Genomic DNA, 16995 nt, shown 5'->3' with positions numbered 1-16995 from the left:
TTCTTGTGGGATGTTGCTTGTGTGTGTGTTTTTGTATTTGTCCATGTGCAAAGGCAGGTCATGGCTTACTATGAGCTGACAAGCACACACTCACAGACACACAGCTTCCAGGGATACGGAAACCCTTGGGGAGGGGATTTTTTTCCTCCAAAGTGTCCTTGAAGGTGACGGGCGCCCAGAAGGGCTGACAGACACAAACAGGGCATGTTAATATGTGTAGAAAGGGTCATCTTAGGTTACACGCCGTTGCCCAACATCCTTGGCGTCTCCCCACTACCCAGCCAATCACAGCCAAGGACTCAGTGATGCAGTGCCCCTCTTACTGGAGGGATTCCTAGGAACTGCCGCGTGACGATGCTGGCTTAAAACAGCCCAGAGTCTCTCTCCTGTCTCTGTCACACCTCCTCCTCCTCCTGCCCCCCGGGTTTCTTTCTCCCAGCCGTTCACAAGGTGCATCCACCGCTTGTGTTTGAACAGAAGGTGATCTAGCGCCATCCACACTGCTCCCACAAGACTGGCTATATAGACGGCAGACAGAGTCATCATCCAGCCCTCTTTCTCTCCTCCTCCCTCTCTCCTCCAAACCAAGCTCCACCTCTCACTTTCCCTCTCTCTCCATCTCTCCCTCTCTTCCTCTCCCAGCCTTACACACACAACTCACACACAAACACTCTCTCTCTCTCTCTCCAAGACTCCCTTCTCCTACTCCAGATGAGCGTGCCTCCTTGTTAGGGCGAGCAGATTTGGAGCTGAAGGTGTGCCACTGTTGCCAGGTAAGAGCGCACATTTCATCTTCGGGGCGACACCAGAAGTTACAAAGAAATCGGGGTGTCCCTCGTCGGTTTGTGGGTGTGTTTTCGAGGCGGTGTGCGTGTGTTGATGTATCGGTGTCTGGGTGACATAATCAGGAAGGGTGGGTGCTTTGAGGGTGCCACAGGGGAAGTGCACTTTGCTACAACTCCCAACCCCTCTCCGTGACACAATTTTTGGCGCCCCTTTTCCGCCGCGCCTTGAAAGGCTTTTTGTTGTGGAAACTGCTGTAGGTACAGGGTGGAGCGCAGCTGGCGATATCAGATCAGCGACAACATATAGAGAGGCATGGTTGCGAGGGGAGACCACGGTGTGGATGTGTGGGCGGATGGAGAGACGGAGGAGAGGAGGGGAGGGGAATGGAGACGGAAGACGAGCAGCTGCTTTCATCCCATGGAAGCTAATCCCTCCGTTTGTTCACCTCTCTCCATCAGATAAAATGGGCCGGCTGTAGCTCTGGTGCCCTGTCTTTTTCTTTTTTTTTTTCCTCTCTCCTCTCCACTCTCCATCCTTCAATTGTGATGGGTTTATCTTGTGCAGGGAAGGAAAGAGGCAAGCTATTGATTCGGAAATGAGCTGTAATGCCATTTGAAAAGGGGAACAAGACATCCCTCTCTGTCTGTGACTTTTTTCCTGCATGCTTTTGTTCCTTTCTGTACCTTGTGCTGATAATCTATTATACAAACTCACCGGCGATAATGAATTCCCGCTCATACTCACAATCTCTTTAAGCTTAGGAATCTATAGTGAGCAGATACAAATGAAAAGCCACTTGAGTTGCATATGGTCCCCAATATCTCTGCTATTTTTGTGATTGGTGGGAACCCCCCGCGCTGTAAAAGGAGTCTTATCACCTCCCACAGGTCCACTGATAGATTGCCGAATGGCTCCTGCACAGTGCACATGGAATGGATGGCTCCTGGCTCTCGGCAAACATGTCAAGCATATCCGTGGTGATTGTAGCGCGGCTCGCCTGACAAATAAGGTATCGTCAAAAGACAGGCGGCCTATCACCTCTCGCCCGCTCCCGGATTACCTAATATCTCAGGAGGCAGGATCAGCCAATGCAACGGGAGAGAAAGAAGAGGGAGAGGAGGGGAGGGGATGGGAGCGGGGTTTGCTCAGGTGTTGCTGTTTAGCTTAGTGCTTGAAATACATTAGCTGGGAAGCTCCCGCGTGTCAAACTGTTACCAGGTGACAGAGAGAGTGAGAGCGAGGCAGCACTCTATGCTTCCCCCCCCCACCCAAATCTAAATGACCCCTCAGCTCATTTCCCAAGGCAGAGCTTATGTTTACATACTCTCTGGGAGCTTCTGCAGATGCTCCATTTCATAAGCACTAACTGAATCAGACAGGCTGAGGCTGTGGCTGCCCTGATGGATGCAGCGTGGACCGTTGGCTAGCAATAGCTTTTTGAAACACATAGATTTCATGTCGTGTGAAAGGAGTTGATGAAGCTCTTGAGATATTATGAATTCTTCTTTTCTGGCAGTAAAAGCTCAACAAATCATCTTCTAATCTTGTTTACAGCAAACTTGAGAGGGCGGGGGCAGATGTTGTCTCCCAAACTAATCAAGGGGCCAGTCAGCTGTCGCCGGAGGTGTCATCATGTTTTATCAGGCTTATTATAGAGCCATTAATGAGGGCACAGAATCCCGAACCTGATGTCTGGGCAATGCTGATCTCTTGTCTGGACTTAGTGATCTTGAGTGAACTTTTGAAAAAGCCAAAGGCAAGAATAAAAGGGCATCTTATGATCAGATGTAACGAGTGACAGAAGCAGCAGGACAGAAAACTAACGAGATGTGTGTTTGTTTCCTCTCTGTATAGCAGTACAAAATGGAGGGTATTAATAACATCTCTCTTATGATTTGACCTTGTGTGGCCATTTGGTAGTGGGTGTCTGTGAGAAGAGACGTGCCCAGATCAGTGACACTGTCACCACAAAGAGCGACTCACGCTGGTGACGGATGCCTCTGGATGAGTTTTCCTGCTCGTCTTGCTCGGCTTGTTCTCCACGTCCCTGTAATCAACATCTTCTCATCCTTGAACATAGATCATAATCTGTGGTAGTATTAACATCAGGCAAGTGAAAAATAAACATGATGTTTAATTTAAATTATCTGAAGGTAACTCTGTAGTGTGTAGGGCTGTAATGATATGGATTTTTTTTTAAAATCACAGCCATGAAAAAGCTGTTGCCCTGCAATTTTGTGGTAAAAAAAATGCCTCCACCGCCAACTACTGAAAACAGCCCCCCTTAATAATCATAAATCCAACACTGGATCTCATATTTATCCACAACATTTAAACGAAAATTGTTATTAGCCATCCATTAATAATCTCAATGCCTTGAGTGTAACCTGTTCACCAATCTGAGGCTGTGTTTCTTACTTTTCCACCAATCATAGGTTGTGTTTCTGACTTGTCTACCAATCATTGGCTGTGTTTCCGACTTCTCCACCAATCAGGAGCTGTGTTTCTAACTTCTCCACCAATCAGGGGCTGTGTTTCTAACTTCTCCACCAATCAGTGGCTGTGTTTCTAACTTCTCCACCAATCAGTGGCTGTGTTTCTAACTTCTCCACCAATCAGGGGCTGTGTTTCTAACTTCTCCACCAATCAGTGGCTGTGTTTCTAACTTGTCCACCAATCAGGGGCTGTGTTTCTAACTTCTCCACCAATCAGGGGCTGTGTTTCTAACTTCTCCACCAATCAGGGGCTGTGTTTCTAACTTCTCCATCAATCAGAGGCTGTGTTTCTAACTTCTCCACCAATCAGAGGCTGTGTACTTCATTTGTAAAAAAGAAATCCATAATGATAAATCTGACACAGAATGTCTTTTGCAACGCTTTCCAATGTTTCCATGTTGAAAACAGTCATTAGCTGCCTTGATTACTGTTGTTGCTAACCATCCAGTGGCTGTCCAGGAAGCCTTGGGTTGAATATGTCGATTAATCAAACTGTGTTTCTGATTATGTGACAGCTTTGAAATGTAAGTTTGGCTCTTGGGCAAACATGCCTCAATGACAGGAAGATAGTGGCATGATTTTTCTTCTTCTCTTCATAATTTAATGACAATTCAAAGATTGTAAAATCATGATGCGTTCCTAGTTAACATAGATAAATGAACTGCATATTAATGTGGTGTTGGATTTCAAGGATTATCATGTTGTTAAGGGGCTCAGTCGTATGTGATTAATGAGGTCCTTTGGAGTTTATTATCGATTGACTATTAATTACCGTCCAGTCACTAACACTGTTCCACTGCTACATCAGGTCATAAACATTGATTGAACACTGTAACATTGTACTTGCTGCTCAAGCTAATGTCATGCAATCTAACTGACCTTGAACTGGGAAAAAGCAAAATACATCATCATAGATCATTCAATGATTTAAACTGCATGCATTCAGCTGCAGAAAGAGAGAAGCTGCCTTCTGTGTAAAACCAAAAAATGACAATAAAATGTACTTCTTTTGTCATTAAGTATGAAATCTAACTAAATTAACTTGCACAGTACTTTGACTACTCCAAATAAATGCGACTGCACAGTTTTCTATTAACTGTGTTTCTTCCTTCGTGGAAATGAAATATTGAACAACTCGTCAGCCAGCATGGCATCACTGAGCAAAATCATTTTCTACAATATTGTTTTGCAAATTATCGATGCTTCCAGTGCATGCACATTAGATGTAAACTTGTTTTTTATGTGCCTTGTAAATCTCTCCTCAAGCTTGTATGCATATCTGCTCATATCCTGTCTGTTCCATTGAAGGCTTAAATGTGTAGCCTAGTTTGTTCACATGGATTTCTGTCCAGGGTCAAAACAAGGGAGATTGTTGTGAATATTTCACACTCAGACTCACGGGTCGAACTCAATTAAATAAACTAAATTAAAGAGAGCAAAATAATTGACCTGAATTGATTTCCCTGACACTAACAGCATATTATGTTCATCCCGAAGCCAGACATTTCAATCAAACTGATAATTTCTAGCCAAAATCTAGTAAATGTGCTTCAATGGCGATACTCATTTTAGGGAGATTGATTTTTTTCATCAGAAAAATCAGAAAACCTAAAAGTCTGAATTGATATTAACACCATCACCTTGATTTTTTAATTTCACTTCTGAACAACACTTTACAAAGACCACCCTAACTCCCATTACATGTACAGTAATAAGGCACTAATTGGAGAAGGTCCACCTCGTAGCTTTTATTGCGAGGCTAACTGGTATCAGCGTTGTTTTAAAGGCCTGACACTGATAAGCTAATTATCTTGGTCTAAGTCCTGATTTGAAGCTCTGTGTTCGACACGCTGTATAGAACTCAGGACTGCTTGATCTCTGTAGACCCACCGAGATAAGACTCAGATTACATGATCAATCCACACGCACATGCTCTCACCAATACACACATACACATTCTATTGACAGAGCTAAACAGGGACACCTACATATTCATATAAAATAATGCCATTAAAGTATGTACTTTCATCTTTTTTTTTCATCCAGTCAAACTTAGCGGGAGGGAGGCCACCCAAAACTTTAAGATATTTACCCTCTAACACCAAGGAGTTTCAGAGTGTAATTTTTGTTTGCTTCTGCCACATTTTACTCACCGTGGCCTCGTTTTGTACTGCAATATAACACTCTCTTCCTCTTTGGAAACAGCACAATAATGGCTAGACGTAGGGAGAACTCAAAAATGTCCCTTGTGCAATAGAACACAGTTAGAATGTCATAAATCATGAAAGAAGAAACTCCACATGTGATACGTATTGAACTATTTATATTTTAACAACCTGTCTTGTCCTCTCTTCTCAGCTCTGTGTAAATAGCCTGCAGTTCAGTCAAAATTTCACAGATTTTTTGTCACATGACTGTTTCAGCCGAGTCATTCATGGCTTCACAGTTTCACTGAGAAGCGTAGAATTTAATGTTTTTTTAATAGGATCTGATGTGTGTAAAGTCTGTCTAAAATGTATGTCTGATGAGTGTAAAGGTTTATTTTTGGTGAGGTTTTAAATGGAATATTTAGAATATGGTTATTTTGATGAAATATCACTATTTTAAGCATAGATTTGGTTGCTCTTTTACTGATAGATGCATTTGCCACACATGATTCAGTCAGAAATGTGAAAATCTGACGATAATGCCTGTTTTTACAGTTTCTGGGTTTGATAAATGGTGTTATTTTGGTAATTTGTTTTGAGAGAAAACATGCTTTCAACAACCAGTGGGTTTTGGGTAGTTGGCAATTATTTAATTTGTCTTTTGCAGCTCTAGTTTTCATCTTAATAGGATTAATACATTTCCAGGGAAAATAACTAATAGTTTGATCATTGGGGTTTGCAGAACACACAAAACACCACAGCGACAATCATTTGGCACCAAAGATGTGACAAAAACGTATTAAAAAAAGCATTTTGAAGAGGTCATCTTAAGTTCTTCCAGCTCTCCATCCTGCAGCTTATTTGAGAGTGAAACATCACATGGTGTAAAGCTGCTGAATCTAACAGAGCATGAGCGGGACCATTCCTCACAATACAACAGAGCTGATAATGGTGTTTTCATTTGTGCAGAAGAACCAAAGCATTGTTTGCTTTGCAACAAAAGCCCATTCTTCCCGCTGTACGCGACTGCATTTAAATTCACATTTATCAGCTGCAACTTGGTCAAAACAGTCACCGTTAAGTCGCAGTGAGTCGGAAAGGATCAGCGCCACAGCCTGAACAATGTCTAATGAAGCCAGTCAAAAAAAGTCTGTGTTGGATACGTCTGCCTCAGTTTGCAGTCCGCCTAATTAAATACACATAAGGGAACGGCTTTAGAGTAGTCGGAGTAAATTAATGTTACAATGACTTCCTTCTTCCCAAAGAAAAAACATGATATTAACAGGATGTTATTAATTTTGACTGCCTGTCGTAAATGCACAAAAGCCTGTACAAAGTGTATTTAAGGAGGCTTTATTTTATGGCTTTGTCTGTCACAGATATTTTCATTTAAGTTATCTCGGGTGTACGTATAGCAGGAGGTGTTTCACTGTGATGGGTAAGGACGAGAAAAATGATTTTATGGCAAAACTTCCAGGCTGAGAGCTGTAATTTTAAAATCCCCTTTAGGGGGAAATTGCTTTTGCCCTCCTACAATTTTTTAATATCCTGATTCATACTTAGGGCTGGTAGAACGCATCATCTACCCGTAGCATTTCTCCCGCCGCCGCCCAAAGGTGCTTTACGGGGAAGTTATTAGAGATTAATACCATCTGGGTGTGTGAGGCTGCTGAGGGACAGAAGCCTTGCCCCATGTGCTCCACGCCTGTCCTCCTGAGCCCCCTGCCTCGCCTCAACATAGTGGGCGAAACATCCCCTTTGCCTAATGAAAGAGTATATTAATTATTACTGAAGGGCACGCAGCATAAAAAAGAGGCCCTGGAGGACATTTTCAATGTTTCATGAATGTGGTAATAAAAAAAGGCCATCCTTTTCGCACTGTGCTTACCTGAAATGCTCTTGCACATCCACCCAGCCCTAAAGACACATGGGGGCATCCCATGATGCACCTGCTCAACGCGTTGACAGACAGCTCCTTTTGTAGAAAAGAAAATAGAGGAGGAAGTGGTACTTTACCTCGAGGGTAATGTCAGTAATAACCTAACCAACTGCTGCTCTTTGTGTAATTGTCTTTTTGGCTCACATTGTTCCTTTTTTTTTTGTCAGAAATGATTAGATTAGAGGTGCTCCAGTATGGTCCCCTGTTGATTTAGCCACTCTGTATTGACAGTGTAAGTGTCAGCACGGAGATGAGCCTGGAATCCAAATTACTAGTGTCCATTCTCCAGCCTATCTCCCATTCATGAGTTTGTAAGAGTAAACCAGCTGTCATTTTCGGTGGAAATTAAGTAATGCGGACCAAGTAATACAAAGGGGAATACATCAATTTGAGGAGAAATGACACATTCACAACTCAAGCATCACGCTGAGTTTCATCTGAGGCAGAAAAGGCTAATTGTATGTTTACAGCTCGTACAATCCTCCAGAGACTCAGCACGACGAGGGGGAAAACAGGAAAAAACTATGTCCAAGTAAGTTCCCTCTTGGCTCTGCTACACTTCACCCGTTGCTCCTGGGCACCCTGAGAGGATGCATGAGTCATAAAGCAACACGACACCCAGCAGCATGTGCGAGATACAGTGGCACGATGGGATAAGAAAGAAGCAATTAAAATCAGTGTCACCCTGCACCGCCCCATCCGCGACACAAACGACCTTGGTTGATTTAAAATGTGTCACAATAATTTCAACATGTGCCCGAAAGCACGGATCACAGATATACAACTTATTGCCTCTTTCATTGTCCATTTCCCTGCCAACTGAGTGCAGAGCGGAGTCACATCGCTGTATTGTTTCGCCACCAATCAAGGTCATTGCTCGCTTATTAAATCCACCGTGGATGAATTAAACTGAATAAATGTACAGGCACAAAACCAGCATTCCAGCCTTAATATTTTCAAGTGACACTACACTGAAGATGATTTAATTCTTTCCTCTAATGCAGCAAGGCAAGAGGGGTCAGTAGCTGTTGAACCAGTGAGTCCTTGTCTCCACTGTTGGACAGGATACCCCCCTTCCTACAGTGTGGAAAAGATTGTGATAAGGAAAAAGGCATTCCTCCCTCACACCCCACCTTTTCTCATCCCTGGCCCCGACAATTCTCCATTACTGTTAGTCGAGCGGCATGTGTGCCCTCCGCCGCCGACCGCTGAGATTTGCCTCTGATGCAAACATCCTTGTTTGTCGCCATGGCAACCAAGTCTCCTGCCTGCTGTAGGTTGTCATGCCAGCCGCCTCCCCCATGCTCTTCCTCACCCATTAGCGCTGTACTGTAGATGACACGTGCGAGCGCCGTACAATCCGTCTAGTTATCCTCATGACGTCGCACTGATGTCCCCTGCTCCTTCTTCAGGTGCTCCCCCACCCCCCCACCACCTTTTTTTTTTTTTTTTTAAAGCAGCTCCTCAAAAACATGGTTTCACACCCTCAACTACAGGAATGTTTTCACTTGAGAGAACTGCCAACCAGCACAGCCAGAGTCAATTGCTGTAATAATAGCACAACCAGCAAAGGCCCACAGCTCAAAAGACGGGCAGATATAACAGCAAGTGGCCTCAATTTCCACTCTTGTTTACTCTCCCAAACCTTTCATCCTTGGAAAAATGGAGCAGCCTGACATGTTGGGGGCTCCCGCAAAGCATGATGCAAATGTGGAGGCATGTAGGTCCGTGCTGTTCGGAGTTCATTCTCAAAAGCCCAGACTTCTTGGGGGGGGCAGACAGAGGCCTTTCTTCCCAAACATGTCCACCCAGTCAGAGGAAAAAACACTCATTACCAGAGCGCCACGGGGCCAACCCGGCCCACTTGGGGATAATAACTAGGCATCTGCTTAAATTTGATATAATGCTGGCACACTGGTTAGTCTGGGGTCCACGATAGTGCCAGAAATGATTGTGGTCTCTTAAGCGGTTTGACTCCTGCACTTTGCTGCTTAAGCTAAAGGGTTATTCACACCAGAGGGTTTAATGGGATCTTTACAATGAAGCCTCAGGGTAAACTTTGCAATATTTTGAGAGGATGATTACCCATATTTACCACTCTGTAGAGACTATCACGATAATGAGTGACTTTCTTCCCCCCTCTGTTTGATAGGTTGGGGGCTTGTAGCTTGAGGAGCCATTTTGCTGCTGGTGAAATTTCCGAGATTACATTTGCTGTTCCTTATCTCCTAAATTAACTCATTACCTTGACATCCTGCTTTCCCTTCCCTGGGAACAGATTGGCCTTGAATTTCTAATGAAACATGGCTGTCCCCTTCACGTCCCATATGCACGGCGTGAGATTCAGCACAATCCTTTCACTCTCAGGCCCGTTCTCGCCATTGATTTTGACTCGGCGGCGAGATGAATAACCTTGAGAAGGAGGGCGAAAAAATAAGAAGGAAACCAAGACAAGATGAGGCAAAAATGGAATACCTCTGCCTGTGTCTGTGTCTCAGCTAAAATGAAATTCTGTCAAACTGGCAGCATGTTTTTTTGTTTCTTAGCATGGCGGCAAAGTCATCAAAGCCATCTGGGAAAATGGGCCCCGTACCGTACAATTGAAGAGTTTCCATGATTGTCAGACTGTGTATTTGTGTGTAGCACTAAAGTGGACGTGTGTCAAGGTAATACAGTGCTTTTGGCCAACAAATTGGTGAGCAAAAGTTGTTGTTTTTATTATTTGCTGTAAGAGGGACCTGGAGGTCAAGCTGCCACACAGCGTTGTCATTCTGTATCTGCTGTCGTATCTGAAAATGGCTGGAGAGTCACAATGTGAAAAACACTTCCCATTAAGTCGACCATGGTTACTCTCTAAATTGGGTTCAATCAGACCAACTAGGCAAAACATTTCAGTCCTGTCAATCACATCCTTTCCTTGAAGCTTACACTAATTGCATATGCAAATTGCCTAAGATTATGAGTTTGCACCCGCTGTAGGGTTTGGTGATTGCGAGTTGCGATAATGATGGATTTCCTCACATTCATTTCTTAAATGTTGTTAATGAAGAGGCAGCCACTTACAAATATGGATTATGCATGCATTGTGCATTGCAAAACAAACTCTGCAAGTCTGCTGCTATTAATGACAAGTAGTCCAATTAAAAGTGGTACCCTGGATGAATATTATTCAGCTTTAATGCTGCCAAATCACACAAAAAAAGATACAATGACTGTTCACATCAAGATCTGCTGATTATCCCAAGTAACTGGGACATTGTTTCCAGACAGACATGGTTATGTTGGATTTTTTAAATGTCATTTTTGGTCCTTTGAGCATCACAACTAAAATATCTTTCACCTTTATTGTTGGTCATGAGAGACAGAGTTTCTGTTCAGAGACCGGTGCCGGTTCTAGTGTCCTGAAATTTCCTGGAAATTTTCAATCAAATATTACCTGTGTTAATGAGCTAAAATACAATTGGTTGGGAGGCTATATGTAGAATGATTCTACCAAGGCATGTACATTTATACCATTTTATAACAAAGAAGACTACTTTTGATTATATTTCAAATAAGATAAGGCATTTAAAAAAAAGGTTCACATGCATATTACCGCTATTTATGACAAGCTTTATGACGAGTCAGTTGCCGATATCACCAACATGATGCACTGACCGTTCGTTCAAGTTCACGACGGAAGTGGGGTCCCTGTTCCTTCCTGCAGGAAAGAGGGCGCAGTGAGCAGAAGTTCCATGTTCTGTGTTTCTATGTTCCTGCTCAGCAAGTATTCATAACAAGAACAAGACTTGTGTTGCCACTGACCAGTAGAGTGGGATGTCAGCTATGACAGGTTGACCGTATAAGCTGACCATATATTATATATGTTGACAACTTTACTGTGTAAACCCAATGTGAAGCAACTCTCAATGTACCCCACGACTGTATAAATTGCCTCAACGTCCTTGTTCTCGTATTCATTTTGCTGCATGAGAGATGAATCCTACTCCATGTGGATTAAATCACATGCATTGAACTCCACTTCTTCGACCACCTCCTCATTTCAACCACATCTAGAAAAAATGCATCATATCAGTCCATGACTCTGGGAAGTGATGAGGTCCAGGTGAGGGGTGCTTTAAAGTCGTGAGCCAGTCGTTGGGCCTTGCCAAGCGTACGTAGAGTTTAATCCTCAGGCAGACTGAATGGATTGAGAAGTGTACAAATATTTCGGGTAGTAATGAAACTGGATAACTGGGATAATAATGTTTTCAGTGAATCGGTCAATATGTGACAGTAAGAGAGGGACTTTTTATTTGGTGGCTGCTTAGCGGGACTTTACAGATTTAATAGACTGTTAAAGTGGATATACATGTCAGATTTTTTTTTGTCCATTTTGCGGCTTTATTTGATAGTGGTAGAGATACAGAGGGGAAGACATGCAGGAAAGGGCTTCAAGCCAGACTCAAACCCATGCCAGCTACTAGAAGAACTAAGCCTTAGTGGTATGCGCTCTACCATCTCCTCTGTGGCTCCTGCTAATCTGTGGCTTTAGATTACTTCAGTTTGGTGTCCAGTGTACTTTTTGTTGAGGACAAAGAGTGACAGTGACCATGGCTTCTGGTGGAAATCCTTTAGTTATTTATACTCAATGCCACTGGGGGTTTTCGTGGAGATTAACGAGGTAACTATAACCCAGGAAAACCAGAAACAGGGTGCAACAACAACAACAGCAGCAGCAGCAGCAGCAGCAGTTGCAAGGGAGAAGCAACAAAGACAGCTGAAGGAAAATAAGGATTTAGAAGCCATGTGATCAGTGGTGAGGTGCAGAGATCCTCTAACAAGCTCAGCGGCCCGACTCACTTTGAAAGAGCTGACAACAACATGTGAGACATGAACTAGAAAAGCAAAAGCTTCTCCAAGAGGCAACACAACCAATCATCAGCTGAAAATCAATGACGCACTTTTCTCTGCTCTACATTTGTGTCCTGTACAAACATGTGAAGTGTGTGTCCGCGGGGAATAGAATTATTTTCGAAAACCCACATTCCTTTTGATGCATAAGAATTCCATTTCTGTTCCGCTGTGTGGCATAACGAGCCGTTTTCCTACACCTCTGCTCTTCAGAAAAGGCGCCGAACCTGTTCAGTGGTTGCAGGAAAGCGAAATTTCTATGTCAGAGCATCACGCTGGCACACACAGACATCTTCGCTCCGCTCAGCCCTGCAGCACCTCAGGACCCGCTCACAGATTATGAGAAGCTTCAATCAATAACTCCGGAGCCCATCCTCCTACACTGGCTGGCCAACCTGCTAAGAGCCCCCGTGGGGCCCGAGCACCAGACGAGAACAGAAATATATCCCCGCTCTGGCTGCGGACTGTTACTGACATGTGTTGTTGTTTCAAATCAATAGAAAACTTAGTTTTATGGAACCGCAAACAAAACATCCTCCACCGTGCTGGGCAGGCTGGAGCTCATTACGATCAACCAGGGGACTGTTTGTTATGCAGATTTTGGAGGAGCAGGTGCAACGAGGCATCACAACCACTAGATACTGCTGCAAACTGAAACCTGGCCGTCCCCTCTGGAGAATCAGACATGACGTTCAGGCGGCCACCGAGCACCAAGGCAGCATTGCGTAACAGGCTATCACAACAAGACCTTCATCTGTTCATCTGTAAATACCCAAGAATCAAACTAGTGTAGCTCAGAGAGACTCCAAACATGGAACACAATAAATGCTTCGGCTGCAACCTCTTCTTTTATTTTGAAAGAAAGATTATCAGCACTAATTAAACGGCTTTCGAATTTTGAAGAACTTGTTGAAATGCGTCATCGGTATTGACACGTTAATTACCGAAGAGCTGTTGTCATTTTTTAATTGGCCTCAGTTCCACATTGGTGCGCACAGATTTTAATTTTGATCACATGAACTGTGTTTTAATTTGAAAGGGGAAAAAAATCAAGATACTGTACTTTTATCAGCAATTAACTCTTGTGAAAAAAATATAACAGTTGCATCTCAGTAAATTAGAATATCATAGAAAAGTTTGTTGATGTCAGTGATTAAATTCAAAAAGTGGAAATAACACATTATATAGATCCATTACACACAGAATGAAACATTTCATGTCTTAATTTATTTAATTTCATCTAATTTTAATGATTATGGCTTACATTAAATGAAGACCTAAAATTCAGTGTCTCAAAAAATTTTAATATTACAAAAGACCAATTTTAAAAAGTATGTTTATATGGAAATGTTGGCCTCTGAAAAGCATGTCCATCTATATGCACTCAAAACTTGGTTGGGGATATTTGACTTGAACTACTGGAAATGGACTTTTCCATGATATTCTAATGTATTGAGATGCACCTGTAGATATTAACTTCAATTTCAACTTTGACTTTATTATCCCGAAGAAAATTTGATCTGCAGCCGGCATCACATCACATCAAGGACCATGACAAAGATGAAGTATTAACAAATGTAACAATAAAGAAAAAACTAATTTCCACACCACAAATGAAAGCAAGGTACACCTGCCACACTACACCCGTAGCTAAAAAACAAGCTAAAAAATGTATTAACAGCAAATGACTTAATACATGTTAAGTGCTGTACAGAGTTGTTGGAAATTAAAAGGAAATACATATTCAGGCTAATCCAATATATCCAAGGATAGACATAAAAGCAAGCAAGTTAGTGAAGTAAATTAAGCTTCTCAATGGCCACAGGGATAAAAGAAGCCCTTGTTCTCGTTCTGGGCATTCTAAAACAGCAGCCAGAGGGCAAGATCCTAAATTCTTTAAAAACTGGGTGATTAGGGCAGTTAAGAATTTGTTGAGCCTTGCAGGTGACACACTCTCACTTGCAGATATGTTTGAAATCTTTTTTGAAGAAGCTTAAAATCCCAGAAATGTGTCCTCTTGCTTAATTCTCTGCACCATTACCATTCTGGTTTTCAATAGCCAGTTGTCGTTATTTGCAGTCAGCCTGTTCTCCTGTCAAAAACATGAATATAGGTCGGGTGTACAGGCAGCAAAATTCTCTCCGTATTGCACCGTCCGCTGTAATGCACCCGCTGCCATCTTGCTGACGTAGTAATGATTGACAGCCAAGTTTAAAAGGGCGAATTCCCGCAGTTGTGAAAATCAAAGTAAACCATTTTTAACTTAAGTTATGTTGTTTATGTAAGTTACGTGAATCACGTTTTTGAACGTGACCCTTGTAACTACTAATTTTCCGGCATTTACGTACATTTATTTACTGTTTGATCTGTCTTTTATAACGCCTTACCAGACGTTTTTTGCCCTAAACCTAAGGTCAGTGGTTTTACAACATAAATCCACAGAAAATGCATCCTTTTTTACAACCGCAGACCGTATGTGTATGCCATTTTTAGAACTTGTCGCAAGCCGGCCCGCGCTGCAAAACGTACATATGTGCCCTGAAATGCGAGCTGTGATACGTCCATACGTGCTGTAATTTGTGGTATCGACACATGACCTCTTCTGCTGTTTCTGTTGCAGAACTTGTTGGCCAGAGGGCTTAATTCCTTAAAAACTGTTTGATTAGGGCAGTTAAGAATTAATTGAGTTTTGCAGGTGACACACTCACTTGCAGATATGTTTGCAGTCTATTTTGAAGAAGCTTAAAATCCAAGAAATGTGTCCTGTTATTTAATTCTCTGCACACCATTCTGTCCTCTCAGTAGCCAGTTGTCGTTGTTATTTGCAGTTTATCTGATTGTTAGAAGCTGTTTGCTCTGCTTCCAGGAAAATATATCCTCCGGACAGAAGAAAAACACCCTATTTTCTGGACTCCTTACTGAAAATCACCAGTTACTGATTGCCCCAGTATCTCAGAGGTGTGCCAGTAAATGATGTTGTCCCTCTGTGTTGTCTCACTGTCTCTCTCTGTGTACAGTAAACACAGTCAGTGACTCATGACTCCATCCCAAGCTTTGGGGTCACTACATACTAACTGGCTCTCTGTTTACCCTCCGTCTACCTTCTATCGTCTTCACTCCTCTCTGCTATCTCTCCATCTCACTCAGTCCACCACCAGCCTCTCTCTCTCTCTCTATAATCCTGTCTCTGGATGCATATATAAAGGGATTGGGTGGAAAACAAACAGCCACAGGGCCTGGTGTCTGGTTCACTGAATTTGCAGGATGCGCTCCAAATGAATATGTTTAGAGCAGAAAAATAAAGAAATCCCTCCCTTGAGTATAATATCATTCATTGAATGTCTGTTGAAAATGTCCCACCGAGGCTAAATTACTGTTTTCTGCATTGACCTGCTTCACCAAGCCTCCTTTGATGTGTATTTGACACCATTTGCGAGCTTGAGCCTCCGAGGCATCACTTCTTTGAATGACTGGAACACAGGCCAGATCTGTGTTAACATAATATTTATTGAATGTGACCCAGATTCTTTAACAGAATTTGGATCATCGGGGGGTCTTAATCAAAACAGGCCTGGGTGTTGTTCGAAGGCTTAAAGGGCCAGTGGCTCCTGTAATCCGATACAGCCGGGGAACTAGTCTTTTAAATGTTGAATCGATAGCGAAGCTAAATACGCCGGGTCTTCGGTCTTGGTGGCGTGCCAGCATGTGGATCAAAATGACTCCTTTCCTGTTGATAAAAATAACTTGATGCTCAGTTTGTCGCTGTGTTTTGTCCTATTTCAACCTTGTAGGAGCTGCACTACTTTCTCACTTCCTATGAGGCCGACCTCCACAGGCCTGGAGATGCCGTCTGTCACGGAGAGGAAGTGTGTAAATGACACAGTGTGGTGATGTTACTCAGGATTAATAGCCTTGATTTAAAACACCTCCCAAAAAAACACATTTATTAGCCATGACTCAGAGCAGGTGATGATATAATGCTTCCATATAATGTAATATATGCATGCAGATGGGCCACTAATTAGAGAAAAAGCTGAATAAATGAGCGGAGAGACATAATGAATGCAGATGCATCTATACAGGGCACAAGGGGTCAGTCAATGGTTTGATGAGTATGAAATTAATGTGATCGCAACTCACAACTTGAATGCATATGGGAGATTTTTGCCGGACGTGTTAGACGGCGTTCTCCCACACCTTCATCAAAACACTAAATGAGGAAATATCTTGTTGTTCATCAACTCAGCAGAGTTCCAGAGATTTAGAGAATCTATTTAAATAAATAAAAAACCCGCTAAGGCTGTTGTGTCAGTGCAACATCTTACCAAGACTTTATAATGAAGAGGCTATGAGACAATTAACAAGGATAAAGCAGAAAAAATGTCTTTCTTCTAATCTCAGCTTTGTTCCCCTGTCAATTACTGGATAATTTGCCTTAAAAGGTTCAAATAATAAAGAATTCAGTTGACAGACATGCAACTGGTGGTTGTGGATCACAATTCCTTCTTTTTTAAATAGTCACAAGCCAAAAGCATTTTAAAACACTGTTTTAGAGGGACTATGGTGCTATTTTGTTTCCTATAAACTATGGGACAAGTTTTCCGTGGATCCTTAAAAAGTCTCAAATTAGATATTCAGAAGTTATGGTCATAAATGTCTTATTTGTATTTTGATGGGTCTTACAACTTCAGGTGTACAATACAACTTATGGTTTGGTCCTTGATTGCGACTCATT

The 16995-nt window shown here is 42.5% G+C and overlaps 1 protein-coding gene across 2 annotated transcripts in view; it reads left to right on the top strand.

The window, feature by feature from the left end:
- Positions 1-611: 611 nt before the first annotated feature.
- Positions 612-16995, top strand: part of syt1a (synaptotagmin Ia) — a 228361-nt gene continuing 211977 nt past the window's right edge. For both annotated transcript variants that reach the window (XM_059326244.1, XM_059326242.1), the window contains exon 1: positions 612-773. The gene's annotated coding sequence lies outside the window, so the exon portion shown is untranslated. The remainder of the gene's footprint in view (positions 774-16995) is intronic.

This window comes from Centropristis striata, chromosome 22, assembly GCF_030273125.1.
Source record: "Centropristis striata isolate RG_2023a ecotype Rhode Island chromosome 22, C.striata_1.0, whole genome shotgun sequence".
In the NCBI taxonomy this organism is placed as follows: domain Eukaryota; kingdom Metazoa; phylum Chordata; class Actinopteri; order Perciformes; family Serranidae; genus Centropristis; species Centropristis striata.
This window is presented reverse-complemented; position numbering and strand designations above follow the sequence as displayed.